Genomic DNA, 16,923 nt, shown 5'->3' with positions numbered 1-16,923 from the left:
CCGTGTTCTTCTCTTATTTGCTTTGTTTTGACAAATTAAATTTGGGACTACTATCACAATTGGTAGTTAATTTTACCTCGTTTAATTGGGGGCCCCAACAAACAATTAGGGGCCCTGCACTAGAAGACAAAAAAGGTTACCAAAACTTAATTCAAAGGTACCCCTTAATCAAATCTTTTTTAAATGGCTAAAACGCTCCTGGATGATTAGTGTTAATAGTTAATTGATTAGATTAATTAATTAGATTAGATTAGATTAGATTAAAATCAGGTTTTAGAGTTAGAATCGAAAAACAAAATAATTGGGTTTTTGTAAGTTGAGAAGAAGAAGAGTAGGTTTTAGAAGGAAAACTAAGGTTTGTAGAAATGAGTGATTCAAGTGGGGGAAATGAACAACCCGAACCTCAAAATAACCAGGTAAATTTCATATACTCTTCTAATGATCTATATGTTGCTCAAAGTAGTCGAATCACAGCTACCTGGTAACCACCCAGTGAAAGGGTCGTCAATATCGGGGGTCTAAACCCAAACGATTCTTAAAAGTCGTTATTGTATTGGCCTTAGCATTGACGACTCAAACCTGCAACTTTTCCAGGTTATGAAAAGTCGTCAATGTTTATTTTATAGCATAACAACCCTAAGGAAGAGTCGTTATAGGGTTGTCTATATACATAGACGACTCTACAACCCAAAGACTCTGTATAAATATACCCTTTAGAGTCGTCATTTGGTTATGTATAAACCCAAACGACTCTAACCTAGGCCATTAAATCTTAAAACCCAGAATTAGGGTCGCTATCTCCTACATCTTACACAATGACGATTTTTCATAAAAATAAATAAAAAGTCGTTAGGGTATAAACCCATCGATATGACGACCCTAGAACTGTAACTGCAATTTTTCGGTTAGAAAACCTAATTTCGGAAGTAACCCACCAAATTAAACGCAAACATGAATTAAATTTGGGGTTTTTAATTTCGAATCGACGTTTACAACGATGAAATCGATTGAAGAAATTATTTTTCTTCAGGTGTCATTAATGGCGAGAGACATAGAGATGGGAGTCGGGTGAGGGAGGGGAAGGGAGGGTTTTGGTTTTCTGAGTTGTTAGGCTTTTAGATGTAGGGTTATTAGGTTTTAAGTTTTTATCATTAGGGAAAGGGTAAAATAGTACTCTCATCTATTTTTGGAATCCCCTCATAATTTTTGGTGTGGGTATTAATTGGTAAGGGCCCCTAATTATTTTTTGGGCCACCCAATTAAACGAGGTTAATAAACATCACGAAACTACCAATTGTGAAAAACAGATATTCAAAATTCCATTGGTTTTTTAAAATTTTGAATATGGGGCGACTACCATAATCGGTAGATAATGAACATCATGAAACTACCGATTGTGAAAATAGAGAAATCCAAAATTCTATTGGTTTTTGAAAATTTTGAATTTGAGGCTACTACCACAATCGGTAGATAACGAACATCACGAAACTACCGATTGTCAATCGGTAGGCAATAAACATCATGAAACTACCGATTGTGAAAACAGAGAAATCCAAAGTTCCATTGGTTTTTGAAAAAAAATGAATTTGGGGCTACTACCATAATCGGTAGATAATGAACATAATGCAACTACCGGTTGTACAATCGGTATGCAATAACCATCATGAAACTACCGATTGTGAAATTTGAGAAATCCAAAATTCTCATTGATTTTTGAAAATTTTGAGTTTGGGGCTACATTGTAATCGGAAGCCAATTAAATATCATTTTGTACCGACTATAGATATATTTTATCTCAGTAGTTTACAATCGGTAGACATGGTGCTCCGTTATCTATCGATTCTGGGTTGTTCTCAATCATGTGAAAATGGAATCTCCTCTATATAACAAATTTCTCCCGATTGTAAACTTAACTACCAATTATGGAGGGCATATTTGCCATTTCGAAAAATTTGAGATAAGGGGTGGCGTTGTTTTAGGTTTGGATGACCCTATTTTGTTTTATTAGTCGCCCCAAATTCTTTTCGAGCCGCCCCTAAAAATGCTAGGCAATCATAACCTGGCCAAATTGGGGTATACCCAGATTTAAATGGACCTAGTACCCTTGCTAAAGGGTGGTTAAAATTGATGATTTTACTTTTACCCTTGAACTAATTAAACATAAAAAGTATAACCTATTTCTTAATCAGTTAACCCTAAAATGAAAAACCTAAAATACTCTTAATTTTCTTCATCATGCATCTTCCATCAACCTCTCTGCAAATCGTCCATTTTGATTTTCCAAAAAAAATGGTTGATTTTAAATGATTAAGTAGTAATACAGATTCAATGGGTGATATCAAAAGATCCAAATCAGATGAAAAATGTAAGGAAAAAGTTGGATCTAGTTGTTGATGGTGGATTTTTGACAAAGGTTAAAATCGTAAAATCATAATGATGCATGTTTCTGACCCGGCTTCAGAAATATATGTGAAACTCATATTTTACGATCTGTGAACTATTTCACGATCTCTGATTGAGCGAATATCTTCTCAGAGCTATGATGGATATGTTTCTCGAAAAGCATCTTAGTTGAGATTTCGATGCTCCACACATTTCATCATCACCTCTACACAGAATCAAAATGATTGGGCGGATCCTAGACATATTGCATGCCAATATATAGCCTAATGCCTTCAGAACGTCACGCTATTCGTTGTTCCCTGACTATGTAGAGAGAACGTATATAGAATCGCTTAATGATTGGACGACTCCTAGACATATTGCATGCTAGTATACAACGCTAACGTCTTCAGGACGTCACACTATTTTTTGTTCCTTGACTATACCCCTCTCAGAACGAGTATGATGCTTCCATTATCTCATATCTCGATTCTACAACTCATCGGTTAATTCTAGTGTATCATTCATCAATTGAATTCCTAAAATAAAATCTATTTATCTCATTACTTCGTTCCATAACTGATCCTCAGATTAGTAATAGATAATCATTTATTTCATTACTCTGTTTCATGGCTGACCCTTAGATGAAATCCATGAATTAGTAATAAATATTCACTGATCGGGCATCTGTGCCACCACCAAGTAAGCCCCAAGAAAATGGTGTAAGTGTATTTAGCAAATAACGCACGAACGAACACCCGAGCGCACGAACGAACACTCAAAAATATGGACGGACGAGGAAACCTATGCAAAATAGGGAAGAAAAATAACAATAATAAAATAATAAAGAAGCGCCTAAGGGAACCAGGCCCACCGGCCAGCCGGTCATGCCGTCGTGGCCGGTCCCGCCTCTCCCTTTTATTTTATTCTATTTTATTATTTTTCCTAATCTCATGAAAACTCCTTCGTTTGAGCATACTCCCTCGTTTGAGCAAAACTCTCAGTTTCTCCATATTTCCTTCACATGATAAAAAATAATTAAAAATAAGAAAAGGTATCACAGGCCGTGGCCGGTCCCATGATGAGCACGAAAGTGCGGCGCATTTTCACCCATAACTATATTAGTTAGGCCTCATTTTATTACTAATAAACTTGTTTTATGTCTTTTGAAGGAAATAAGCTCTTATGGAGAAAGTTGCTCGAAAAGTGATTTTTGCACCCTGGAGGACACTTGCTAAACGGACCCCTACTTTGGATAAGGGGAAACTCAATTACTAAGGGGCACTCAATTACTATTTGCAACTCCAGGCGCCAACTGCTATTCGCACCCCTGGTATGGATAAGGCACTTTCTTCTACCTTTCAAATTCAAGAATTGGTGGGAAAACGTGTCTTCACTGGCAGAATTAGGGTTGAAGTTTTGGACGGGATTTACAGAGATTCAACCGTTGATTTCCAAGGGATAGGCCTGTTATGGATAAATAAAGATGATGTGGGTGTTTTATTGGTCCAGAATTGGCTAAATCATTGAGTTTAGGTAAATAGAGGTTCACGGGAAAAATATTATACGGGATCTTATGGATTTGGTTTGGAGAGCTTCTGGTGAGATTCAATCGAAGTTTTAGCTTGATTTGGGCATGTTAACCACAAACAGGACCGGTAATTTCCTCTGGTTCGAAAAAAAGAAGGATTTTCTCATGATAAGAAGAAACAGGGAAGCTTACATTATTCTCGGGATTTCTGGGTATGTTTGGGAAGATTTCATGTGACCTGAGCGTGTTTGACGCATGCTGGGATGTGTGGAAGAGTGTTTGGACAGAGGATGACTACAACAGGTGCGTGCAGGAGAAGAAAAAAGAAAGAAAATATTCATGTGGTTGACAGCGTTAATGAGGATTATAATGGAGTTATTACGGTGATTTTCTTACTGCAGAGAGGTATAAATAGTGAAGGGATATGCAAGGAAGAGATATCGAGATTGGGATAGGATACAGAGAAGAATAAGAAGCTGCAGAGAAGGAGAAGCTGAAGAACAATAAACTGATAAGAACTGTCGTTCTTGACCGCCACATATTCTATTCATAAACGACAGTTCTTTTGCGACACCATATAAATATAATTCTTCGCAACAGTTGTAACATTGAAGTTATAACGACCATTAAGAGTTGCAAACTTCTGGCTTATATTATTTTCCTCAATTTTCTTCTTTGTAAACACCATTTGAGCTATAAAAATATATTTTGAGCGTGTTTTTCACTATGTGGAGCTAAACCTTTCTCTGGGACGACGGAGGAAACCAAAATACATCATGTGGTAAATTCATTTAATTCTTTATATGACTATTTGCATTGAATTAAAATAAATAAATAAAAGATTTTTCTTAATTAATTGTGATTTCGTTTGATGGTTTATGCTTAGGATTAATTCTTTTGATATGCCATGCTTAAGATTTACAATTAATATTTTAAGAATCTACCTTAGGTAAAGAAATAGAGTCAAAATTCTTATTGAATGAGCTATCATAGTTTAAAATAAATAGGTGAATCACATGAATTTGAATATTTGGTGGATCCTAGTCCCAGTAACTCTTGCCTTTGTTTATTATTTTATTTAAACCTTTAAATTTAATCTTCACAAGTCTCAACGAACCTATTACAACTACAACTCAATTGAAAATCACATCATCCCACACCTTATGATCCTTTTTTTTTAATTATTATTATTATTATTTCCTTCATCTCATGAAACTCCTCCATTTGGGCAAAAACCCTGGTTTTCCATATTTCCTCAAATATTGCTCAAACGGTCAAAAGCCAAAAATTCAAATGGTCATGACTGCTAGGCTTCTCACGTAAATATTAATATTATTATTTTAATATTTTTAAAAATATTGGTCGCACGAGCAAAGTTTTACTTGCTCATTCGAGCAAAATCGAGAGTTTCAGTCAAAGATCAAACTCTTCTGAAAACCAAAAATATTGCTCGAACGCACACCAGAAAATAACAAAATTCTCAGAATTGAGACACGGACACTATGGTGGCACGGCCATGCCACCTTGACCGACCAAGTTCGCCCCTTAGGCTTGAAAGGATCCGGTCCCACATACTTTAACAACTTTGACCTAATTACTTTTTATTTGGGTTCAAACTCTTTCCAACCAACTTGGAACTTGTTCAATCGATTATCAGCTGGTCCCACGACCACCAAGGGCCGTTTTCATACCTCTTGGTCAGTCCCTCATCTCTCCATAATTAGGGTTTATTTCCTAATGCTCAGACGAGCACTATTTCAATAAATGATTAAACCCGCATTTAATCATCTTTTCGCCAACTGGTCTACAAATGACTTTGGTGCATGCTCACTCAAGTACCTGGACGTTACATGGTCGACCATACTGCCATGTAGCTGGTCTCTCTCTCACCCAGTGATTGATTTTCAGAAAATCATCAATTGATCAACAATCGATCAAAATTAGGGTTTTGAACTGAATACTCGGCAAATCATAATTCTGAGCAAGTTCAAGTACCAATAAATTTATTTTGATCCAACAATCAACATCTTGATTGATTATATAGTATTTGGTCCAGCTGCCAATATTTTATTTGGTCATGCTACCAAAAATTGTTTAAACGAGCAATATTCGCTCAGACGAGAAATATATCTCATGCTATCAATATTCATCATGTTGATTCAATTATCAACATGCATTCGAGAACTATACATATGTCCCAACAGACATATTCAATCCATGTATCATAGAGCATTCGTCAATCATGTTCGATTCAACATGCTTAGACTCATCGTCTAGTCAAGTCTACAACTGACTAATTAAATACACGTCTGCCTTGCAGACTCCACGTTCGTGAGACATCAATCACGTCACATATGGGGGATATTAATTAGGGTTTTGATCTAGCGTCCTACAACGCGTGTATTCATCCACGATGAGAAATGTGAGTAGGTCGTGCAACCAGTTGAGGGAGTTAGCAAATTAGTGGGTGGACAAGCAACCAAGTCTCTGCACGACCTGGAACTGGTTTAACCACGATTTCCCACTTCCCCACTTTTTCACTCGAGCAACCGTCACACTTACTGGAGATCAATGTGTCTACATTCTGGCAATATAAATAAGTCACTGAATTCATAACTGGAAGGACAACCTAATGTTAAGTGCATATTTTGCATATATTTAGTGTCGAATCCATGCTAGTAATTGCTATATATTCTTGCGAATTATTGTATATTACTCTTGTTTTCTTTTACTTATGTTTTGTTAGGTGAATCATCCAAAAGAAGTGAATTGGCACTTAATTGTGCAATAAAAGAAGTTAGCCGCAAGCGGAGAAGGGCCAAAGTCCAAGTAGAGCTCGTTCATATCTAGGAGTCCTTGATATCATCTCGAAGAGGACGAAAATACGAAGCGAACGGCGAAAAAATGAAGGCATTCTAATTACAATCTTTTGAAGCGAGTCAAAGTTGTTGAATTTTGCAAAGGCATGGAATTTATAAAGGCACCCGATTACATTACTAGGGGAAACCGCAGTTCGAGAACTGAACTGTCAGTTTTTCTAGGACTGACAGTTGAACTGGTTCCATTAGCTTTTGGCAGTGACGAGGAGGTAATCTGATAGAGTTGGGTACTGTCGATGATGAGGATGTTTAAGGCAGATCTGCAGATAATGGCTAGACGAAGTCAGAGCAGAAGAATAAGGAAGTAATTCTCGAGTTTGAAGATGACAGAGACATAATGATGGATGAGATAACTGGTTGTTGCCAATAATCTCGATGAAGACTGAGTTCAGGTGCTTCCAGCGTGAGAAGGTCTGGCAGTATGAGTTTGATCGTTGCTGTGGTCGACAAGCCGCCGGCAGTAGCGATGGTGATGATAGCTCGAGAGAAGAGACGGGAATTGCTACGGTCTGATGGTTGAGTCTTGAAGTTAATTTGCTTGCAGACTAAAATGGAAAGTGATGTTGTTATATCGAGTAAATGGGAAAGGATCTGAAGGCTTGGCAGTGATAGGATGAGCTGTTGCTAGTGATCAGAATACATGATGATGAAGTTTGATGACGATGGTGGTTGCTGTGTTGTATCAATGAAGATGGAGGAGGTCTGGTGGTTATCGGTGATTGAAGAAATGATGTTGCTGTTAATGGGGTACGTGAAACCTGTAGCTGTATCACCTGTAGCTGCTGTTTGTATCTGCAGATCATCAGAGATTGAGCATAAACAGAGAATGATGCAGGGAAGTGTTGGAAAAACGATTAATAAAAATTCTTTTTAAAGATTTTAATTTAGTGTTTCTTTTGTGAATGAAAACTTATTAGTCCCACATAGTGGAGTTTCCACTCTTTAGTTGTTTTTAAGAGACTATATAAGATTTTTAGTCCCACATAGGGGAGGAGCTCTTCTTAACTTGAGTTTGTCAATTATATAAACAAATTCGCTTCTTTTGTAAATGTATGGAAAAAAGGGGTTGCTCTATATTCTAGAGGGACCCCTATATGGTAAAGGGGTTTCTCTATATTTTAAAGAGACCCCCAAGGGGATTCTCTATATTTTAGAGAGACCCCCAAGGGAAAATATTTTGTATTTCTTTCTTTAGCATTCGCGATTTTCCTTAATGTTTTTTCAGAGTTGCCAAGATCAAGTTGAGCATCTACTACATATGCTAGTAGTATGTGTATTAGGGTGTTTTATCCTGGAGATATCCGTCCCGTGAGGGCTATATCATCACTTATGAGTATAGCCGGACGCTAATGTCTTAAGTACAGCGTGTTGAACACGCGACTCACTCTGTTTTCCAAAGTTTTGCCCTGTTGCTGTTGCGGAGATATGGGGAGCTTGTTCGTTTCGTCAAAGCAATCACTTCCACTATAAAGGAGCTAAGTATCAATAATTTTTTTTGCTTATTTGATTTTTCTTTGTTTTTGATTATTGCGCCCAACAATCTTAAGACATTAGTTATTTGTAATAATTGAAAATGGTTGGTCTTGTGAATCATGGATGTTAATTGTGGAGTGAAAAACAAAAAAATGAATTTTTGGTCAGCTGTAGAGTTTCGAATTTATCTCTCAACATAGAAGGAATTTCGATGACCCATTTTGACACAACGTAGTAGACATCCTGATAGTTACTCGCTTAAAATTTCAGAATTTTTGGAGTTGTAAAAATATTTTTTTGATATTTTACAAAACAGAAAAACGTTTCTGAAAAATTCTGACGAGCAGAAATTTGTTGTAAACTAAATTAATTTTTGTGGGGTAACCATGAGTTTTTTGAAACGCTGATTCAAACAAAGTTTGTATATCTAGATGTTATCTTCAAAACTCATATTTTACTTTCTGATTTGGAATTGTGATTTGTGAATAAAGGTGTCATCTCCGAGGGACATGGCTAATAGCCGCATGTGGTTGGAAACAAATCTTCCAAAGATGGCAAAGGTGAGAACATCGAACGCAACATTAAGCATGGTCTTCATAATAAAGGTATGTTTCTTAAACCTGAATCTAGCATTACTTTAATTAAGGGTGATTTTTATGTTTGTAAATTCCTAGCCATATGGCAGTAAATTGTAGACAACGTAAAAACCTTAATAAGTAGTAAGTTAATGCTAACTTAGTTGAAACAAACTAGAACGAGTTCAGTGGCATGATATCGGAAGCTAGTTTAATAACCAATGTGAGAGATATTGATGGGTGGACTTTGGATCCACTAAGCATGTTTTCTGAAACAGAGACCTGTTCACCTCCTATTAGAGGATAGGGGATGTCGAGAAACTCTATATGAGTAACTCATCTGCAACAGAGGTTGCATAAAAGGAAAAGGTCGAGCAGAAGCTCATATCTGTAATATTCTCACATTGAATGAAGTTTTCATGTTCCGGGCATATGCAAGAATCTTGTATCTTTTTATGTTGTAGATGGTAAAAGATTGAAGATCTTAAGTGAATTTAGAAAACTTGTTGTAACTAAGGGCAGTGATTTTTTAGGCGACGGTTATAAGACTTAGGGTCTTTATAAGCTTAAAAGAAAATCTAATAAAATGAACATAGTTGATTCTTGTGCTTTCTTTTGTGTGACTTTGACATGTAAATTATAAGTCAATGCATAAACTGGATAGCATAGGCTACGTACCCAAATTTAATTTGGATATTGAACACAAAAGTTAAATTCGCGTAGAATTAAAATATGATAGAAAACCTTTTAGAAAAATGTTTATAGAAATTCTAAACCCTTAGAATTAATTAACTCGAACCTAGTTGACATGAATCCGGTTCAAACTAGAGGTGGTAAGAAATGGTTTATTACTTTTATAGACGACTGTACTAGGTATTGTGATATATATTTGCTTAGAGGTAAGGATGATGCCTTAGAATCCTTTAAGATGTATAAAATTGAAGTTGAAAACCAAATGAATACTACCATTAAAACCATTAGGTCTGACCGTGGTGGTGAGTACAAAATTCCGAAAGGAGATTTCTGTGTAAAACATGGCATAATACACGAAGTTACCCCTCCTTATTCACCTCAGTCGAGTGGTATAGCTGAACGTAAGAACAGTACCCTTAAGGAGATGATGAATGCCATGTTAATTAGTTCAGGATTACCTTCGAACTTGTGGGGGGAAGTTGTCCTCTCAGCCTGCTATATCCTGAACAGAGTACCTTTTAAAGGATCAGATAAAACTCCATATGAACTGTGGAAAGGTAGAGAACCTTATTATGCATACTTCAAAGTGTGTGGGTGTTTGGCTAAGGTTTCCATCCCTAAAACTAAAATATAGGACCCAAAAATATAGCTTCGTCCATAACATTTACCGAAACCCCACTCTGCTAAGAAGCTTCATTTATTGAAATGGACTAAATCCGTCTGAACCAGACTTGGGATCATGCTAGTTTACCTCCTGGGAGTAAGACCATAGGATGTAAATGAGTCTTTAAGAGGAAACGTAAGGTAGATGGAACAGTGGAAAAGTTATGAGGCTAGGTTGATATCTAAAGGATATAAACTAAAAGTTGGTGTACATTTCCTTGATTCTAATTCGCCTGTGACAAGAATTACTTCCGTTGAGATGCTAATTGTTATTACTGCCATAAACAACTTAGAGATACATCAGATGGATGTTAATACAAATTTTATAAATCCGTGAATTAGATAAAGAAATTTGCATAGACCAACCTGAGGACTTTGTAGTGAAAGGTTGTGAAGACAAAGATTGCAAGTTGAACAAATCTTTGTATTGTTTTCAAATAAGCACGTAAATAGTGACATGATAATTTGATCATGTGATAATGAGTAGTGGATTTAAGGTAATGAATCTGAAAAGTATATTTGCAAGTAACTTGTTAAGGATGCCTATGTTATTGTATGCTTGTATATTGATAATATGCTTATACTTGATATAAACGTAGATATAATTAATTCCACTAAAACATACGCTGAATGGGAACGTTGACTTGAAAGACTTAGACCTTGTTGATGTAATCATAAGGATGAGGATTAGAAGATAATCTAACATTTATAGTCTTAGTCATTCTCATTGTGTTAAATTTGTGCTTATGATATACAATCAGTATGATTGTAAGCATGCCTTACTCCGTACAATTCTTCTTGTAGATTCGAGAAAAATAAGAGTAATGGGATATCTTAACTTGAATACTAAAGAGTTATAGGATGTATGATGAATTTAATGAACTGTAAGAGTCCAGACATTACCTATATTGTGAGTAAGTTAAGTATATATACTTGTAGTCCAGAACAAGAGCACTAGGATGCGCTTAATAGAGTATTATGGTACCTAAAATAGTCTATTACCTTTTGTTTTATTTATGAAAGGTATCTTGTTTTCCTTGAGGGACTTTGTGATGCAAACTGGATAGTTGACTCAGAGGAGTCTAAGTCTACGAGTGGATATGTTTTCACTCTAGCAAGAGGGTTTGTTTCTGGAAGTTTTTCAGACAAACATATATTGCTAAATTCATTATGGAATCTGAGAGTATTGCGTTAGATAAAGCACGAGAGGGGGTCGAGTGCCTAAGATGCTTTTTAGAATACATTCCTCTCTGGCATAGGCCTGTGCCAGCTATATCTATACATTGTGTTAGCCAAGCTATAATAGTTAAAGCTAAGTAATAACTAATCTCAATCGGCGTTATTTCCATTGATTGGCTAAAGTCCAAGGAGAATTTCGCGCAACCTTTGACGAAAGATTTGTACAAAGAGATAGTTAAAATGCATCGAGGGGGTTGGGGCTTAAGCTCATATATTAAACTTACCATGAAGGATACTTAACCTTGCTGACTGGAGATCCCATGATCAAGGTTTCGAATGAGAAACTAATTTGTGGTGGGTAAAGGTAAACACTATCAGAGATTTTCATTCTCTGTCCCTTCCCTATGGTGTAGACGTGATAGTGTGACTGCATGTGGAGGATGACTTTTTAATAAGTCTTAATGAGTTCTATAGTTTCAATTTAAGATTGAAGTGGGGTGTAGCAGTAAACACTCTTGATGGATATCACCTATCTGAATGGGGAAGTGGGTCGCTTCCTATGAGAATATGAGCTGATTCTCTAGAGCATTCTGAGAAACAGGATAAGTCCAGGGCCAAAACGGACACAACGGCACGAGCTTGGCAGCAACCTTGGAGATATCATGCGTGGTTATTATCGCGGATTACACCAAACGCTAGCAGTTCAAGACATAACGTTCACTGTCTAGCAAGTAGTTCGGGTAATCTCTCACTAAGCAAAGGTTCAAGACCTCATGGACACCTCTGCCTATAGTGGTATTTCTTGTTTTTCGTTTTTATCTATTTTTAATTCATTTTGAGAAAATGAGTTTTATGTTGTTTTTATGGTCTTGGTATTACTAGTTCTTAGGACCTAAGGGTAACTAAGGATTCACTAGTTCATGATTTTTCACTTTGGTGAAAGAAACCTTTAGTCTCACTTGTGAGAAACTAAAGATGAAAGCTCTCTATACTATTATGATTTATGCAATCCATAGTATGACCCTGGGATCAACACACTATTGTGTGAAGGAGAGGACGTTGAAATGGCTAATATGAATTCAACATGCACGATCTGTCTGTCTGTTCAGTCAGTTCGGGTCGTGAGATTGGGTTGTTGATTTACCAAGATCTATTTGTGTTTTTCACGTTTTATTGAGTTTTCATTCATGTGGGGGATTGTTGGAAAAACGATTAATAAAAATTCTTTTTAAAGATTTTAATTTAGTGTTTCTTTTGTGAATGAAAACTTATTAGTCCCACATAGTGGAGTTTCCACTCTTTAGTTGTTTTTAAGAGACTATATAAGATTTTTAGTCCCACATAGGGGAGGATCTCTTCTTAACTTGAGTTTGTCAATTATATGAACAAATTCGCTTCTTTTGTAAATATATGGAAAAAAGGGGTTGATCTATATTCTAGAGGGACTCCTATATGGTAAAGGGGTTTCTCTATATTTTAGAGAGACCCCCAAGGGGATTCTTTATATTTTAGAGAGACCCCCAAGGGAAAATATTTTGTATTGATTTCTTTAGCATTCGCGATTTTCCTTAATGTTTTTTCGGAGTTGCCAAGATCAAGTTGAGCATCTACTACATATGCTAGTAGTAGGTGTATTAGGGTGTTTTATCCTGGAGATATCCTTCCCGTGAGGGCTATATCATCACTTATGAGTGTAGCCGGACGCTAATGTCTTAAGGACAGCGTGTTGAACACGCGACTCACTCTGTTTTCCAAAGTTTTGCCCTGTTGCTATTGCGGAGATATGGGGAGCTTGTTCGTTTCGCCAAAGCAATCACTTCCACTATAAAGGAGCTAAGTATCAATAATTTTTTGCTTATTTGATTTTTCTTTGTTTTTGATTATTGCACCCAACAGAAAGATGGATCGAGTTATGTATAGCGATGTGTGATTGATGGAGAACTCGAGTTTGGAAGAGAGGATACAATCAAGTTGATAGTGATTCTCAGTGTAGTGGTGATGCAACTGAACCCTGATGATCGAGATGGAGTTTAGAATAAGAGAAGTTGATGCTGTGGTGATCGGGTTGGAGTTATGATGCTGGTACTTGATGACAGCAATGGCGAGAGACAGGAAGAGCTCGAGTTAGCAGGTGAGACGGGTTGCAGCTATTGGAAGTAAAGCTGATGGCATAGATAGAAGTCGAGAAGAGTATCGATAAGGTTTAACGGTGACAAAACTCGAGTATGGATATGCTGCCATTGCTGTCTTGTTTATGAGATGTTGCTGTGACATGGGATGTGAGTTTAGGTGTGCTGTTATTTCCGTGAGTTGCTTCCATGGTAAAACTGGAGTTTGAACAGACAAAGAAGTGGAGGACGATTCTGTAAAGGAAATTCAGAGAAACCCGAGTATAACATAGAAGTTGATGTTGCTGATATTGAATGGAGATCTCGAGAGAGATGAGACAGAGAGATATGGAGTATGGCAGTTGATGAAGGCTGTTACGGTGTTGAGTCTAAGCTACTTCCATCGATGGTAATGCTGATGTTCATATTATCGGTCGTGATAGAAGATTAATGGAGAAGAGCTCAAGATAAAACGAGATCGATTTATGCTGGCAGAGATGAATAACTCGAGTTGGCTTTGCTGTTATCATTGGGGTGATGGAAAAGATGGCTTTTACGGAGAGCCTGGTATTCGTGAAGTTATTTGCCAGAGCTGCAAACTCAGATGTTTCGGAAACTCACGATTACTAGAGTATCCGTGGAAGTTGGACGAAAAACATAAAATTCTCGTAACTTTGAAAACTCACGGAGACTCATCTGTCCTTGGTTCTGACGGGATAAAACCAGAATCCAGGGAGAAAAATATTTCACGGCCATGTGACTATCCGCGCGAGTACAAGAAAGATATCTTGTCAGTCTGCTGGAGCTGACAGGCCAACTTCCATAGAATGACAGTTTATACTATCAGTTCCGTGGAACTGATAGGACAACAACAATTAAAACTAAGGGTGCACATGAACCGAGTCGGACCGAGGAACCGTCCCGGAACCGGTGGAACCGTACCTGGTTTTGGATCGAACCGAGGTACAAGGTACATGTACCGGTCCGAAAAATAAGAACCGAGGTCTGGGAGGTACAGGTACACGGTCCCATATGAGTACCGTGCCGTACCAGACCGAAAGTCCCGAATGATAACCATATTTCACTTGCCGCCTTGCTGTACAGTACCCCACACGTACCACTCCAATAACCGCATGCTAACCAGGTGTCCACAAATTAGGAAAGTTATGTGGGTTGTTTGTTCATTTAACACATCACTGTAACACCCAACGAGTCAACGATTAAGCCCTATCCTTTTTCTAAGAAACTCGTTCTTCTCCTTCTCTCTTTTTTCTTCTGAAATGTGAATCGGTGGTTCGCTACTCATGTTTATTGTTTTTCTTTTAATCAGTAAATTCAAAACTTACATTGTAGAGTGGTGATTAAAGTGGTTCAGAGAAGAAGTTCAGAATATTTACTTAAGTGCGATCCATTCAACATAAATGAAGCTTCTTTTGATCCACTTAGGAATGTTGTTTATCCATTTTTTGAATAGATCATGATATAGGTTAGGGGTGTTTGATTATTGATTTTAATAAATGGGTTTGTGATTTTGATTATTGGATTGATGAAGAATGGGAGAAGAAGATTGGAAGTCACTGCTTTAGACTTGGTTTTATCCCTGTAATTGAGGAGTTGAAAAAACATGAATGTGCGAAGAAATGTGCTATTTTTCGTCTGGAAAGTACCGAATGGTACCGGAACCGAGGTACACGGTACCGGTCCAAAATTTCAGAACTGATCCCTGGGAGGTACAGGTACTCGGCCTCGGCAAGAACCGAGCCGAACCGTACCGTGTGCACCCTTAATTAAAACTGAAATGGGCTGGACTTCTACAGCAGCCATGCGAAAGCCCAATAGCTGTTTGGGTTAGTTTTGACACGGCCAGACTTGGACGTGAGCTGTTCTTGGAATTTTTGTGAGTTTTGGCAACTATTTGACACGGGATTTGGGGCACGGGCGCGCCTATACTTGGACATCTATATAAGAGACTCTTCTAATATTTTTGAGAGCTATCTTATAATCTTTTATCAAGCCATTGGAGAGGAGAACTCAAGAGAAGAAAAGCTAGGGTTTGGAGCTATTTCCACCACCGTAACTATTTCTTTACCATTTTACATATGAAACTCATGGGTTTTGTTAGTACCATGAGTAGGTAAACTTCTTAGTGATTGGGGATGAGTTCTAAATTCTAGACATGATTTGAGTTATTATATAAATCTATTTTGAAGTTCTTCACATGATTATTGATTGTTTATACTAATTAGAATATTTACGATTGCTGACCAACTGAACTAATTTTTTGATTCAATCAATGCTAGTATTGAGTTAGGAGGTAAGTAATAGTCGAATAATTCATACAAAAGTAGAGAATATAAGATCTTGCAGAGGGATTATGTGTAGCGATTGTATATATAAACAACACTAGAAAGTGGACCTTGATCTAAGAGTCTAACTACTAGGATCAATCTATAATTCACAAAAGATAAGACATTCAGACAAATTACACCTTGAGTGAGCTACTACTAGGTGGTTTAGACGAATAGAATCTGGTATTGGAGAGCTTCCGTACTCAGTGATATAAGGAATTTAGGGAATAACACTGAGCTAGCTGTTATTCCATGGTTGGTAATAATATGTGATTAATTGTATTAATGGATGAATATAATAACTTGATGACGGTTTAGTAACGAAGAAGGATTCCTTGATCATATTTCTCTCCATTGCTTGCAATCTTAATTACGTTTCATTGCTTTATTATTCATTTAGCTTTAAAATCTAAAACAATCTCCCATTATGACACTTTCGACAACTAAAACTCCCTGCTCTTCGTGGGAGAGAACCTTCTTTACTGCTATTTTATTCATTAGTTAAGTAGAATATAAGTGAATTAATTTGAGCACCTACGACATGCATCAAATTTTGGCGCCGCTGCCGGGGAGCAGTCGGTAGCTTTAGTTGTTATTTCTTTTTAGTTTATTTTTTGTATATAGTTTTATTTTTAGTTTTTAACTTTGTTGTCTAGAATTTTTTATTTCAGGTACCATTCTTGGTGTTCACTATGAATTTTTAGTATTCACCGTTTGGAACAAGAGATGTGGGAGAATCCTTATGATAGCGAGTCTAGACTTATTCCTATTTATCATATTCTTAATTCTCTCATTCCAAGAGAAGAGATATGGTACGGAGACTCTATCGTGAGTGATGGAAGAAAACGTATTAATATTAGAAAACTTTCTAAGCAATATGATCAGCTTGAAGAATCCGGAGCATCAGAAGAGACTCTTGAAGAAATTAACAAAGTCATACGAATGGAATTCCAACGTCGTTGGGATGTTGAAGATTATGAGGATGACGAAGATTCTGATGAAGATGAGGAACCTTTGCAAATTCCTCACAACAATGAGGAAGTTATTCCTTCTACGAATCATAATAACGATCCTTCACCTATTCAAAAGGAG

This window comes from Papaver somniferum, chromosome 2 (genome assembly GCF_003573695.1).
Source record: "Papaver somniferum cultivar HN1 chromosome 2, ASM357369v1, whole genome shotgun sequence".
Classification (NCBI taxonomy): Eukaryota; Viridiplantae; Streptophyta; class Magnoliopsida; order Ranunculales; family Papaveraceae; genus Papaver; species Papaver somniferum.
Note: the sequence above shows the minus strand (reverse complement) of the source record.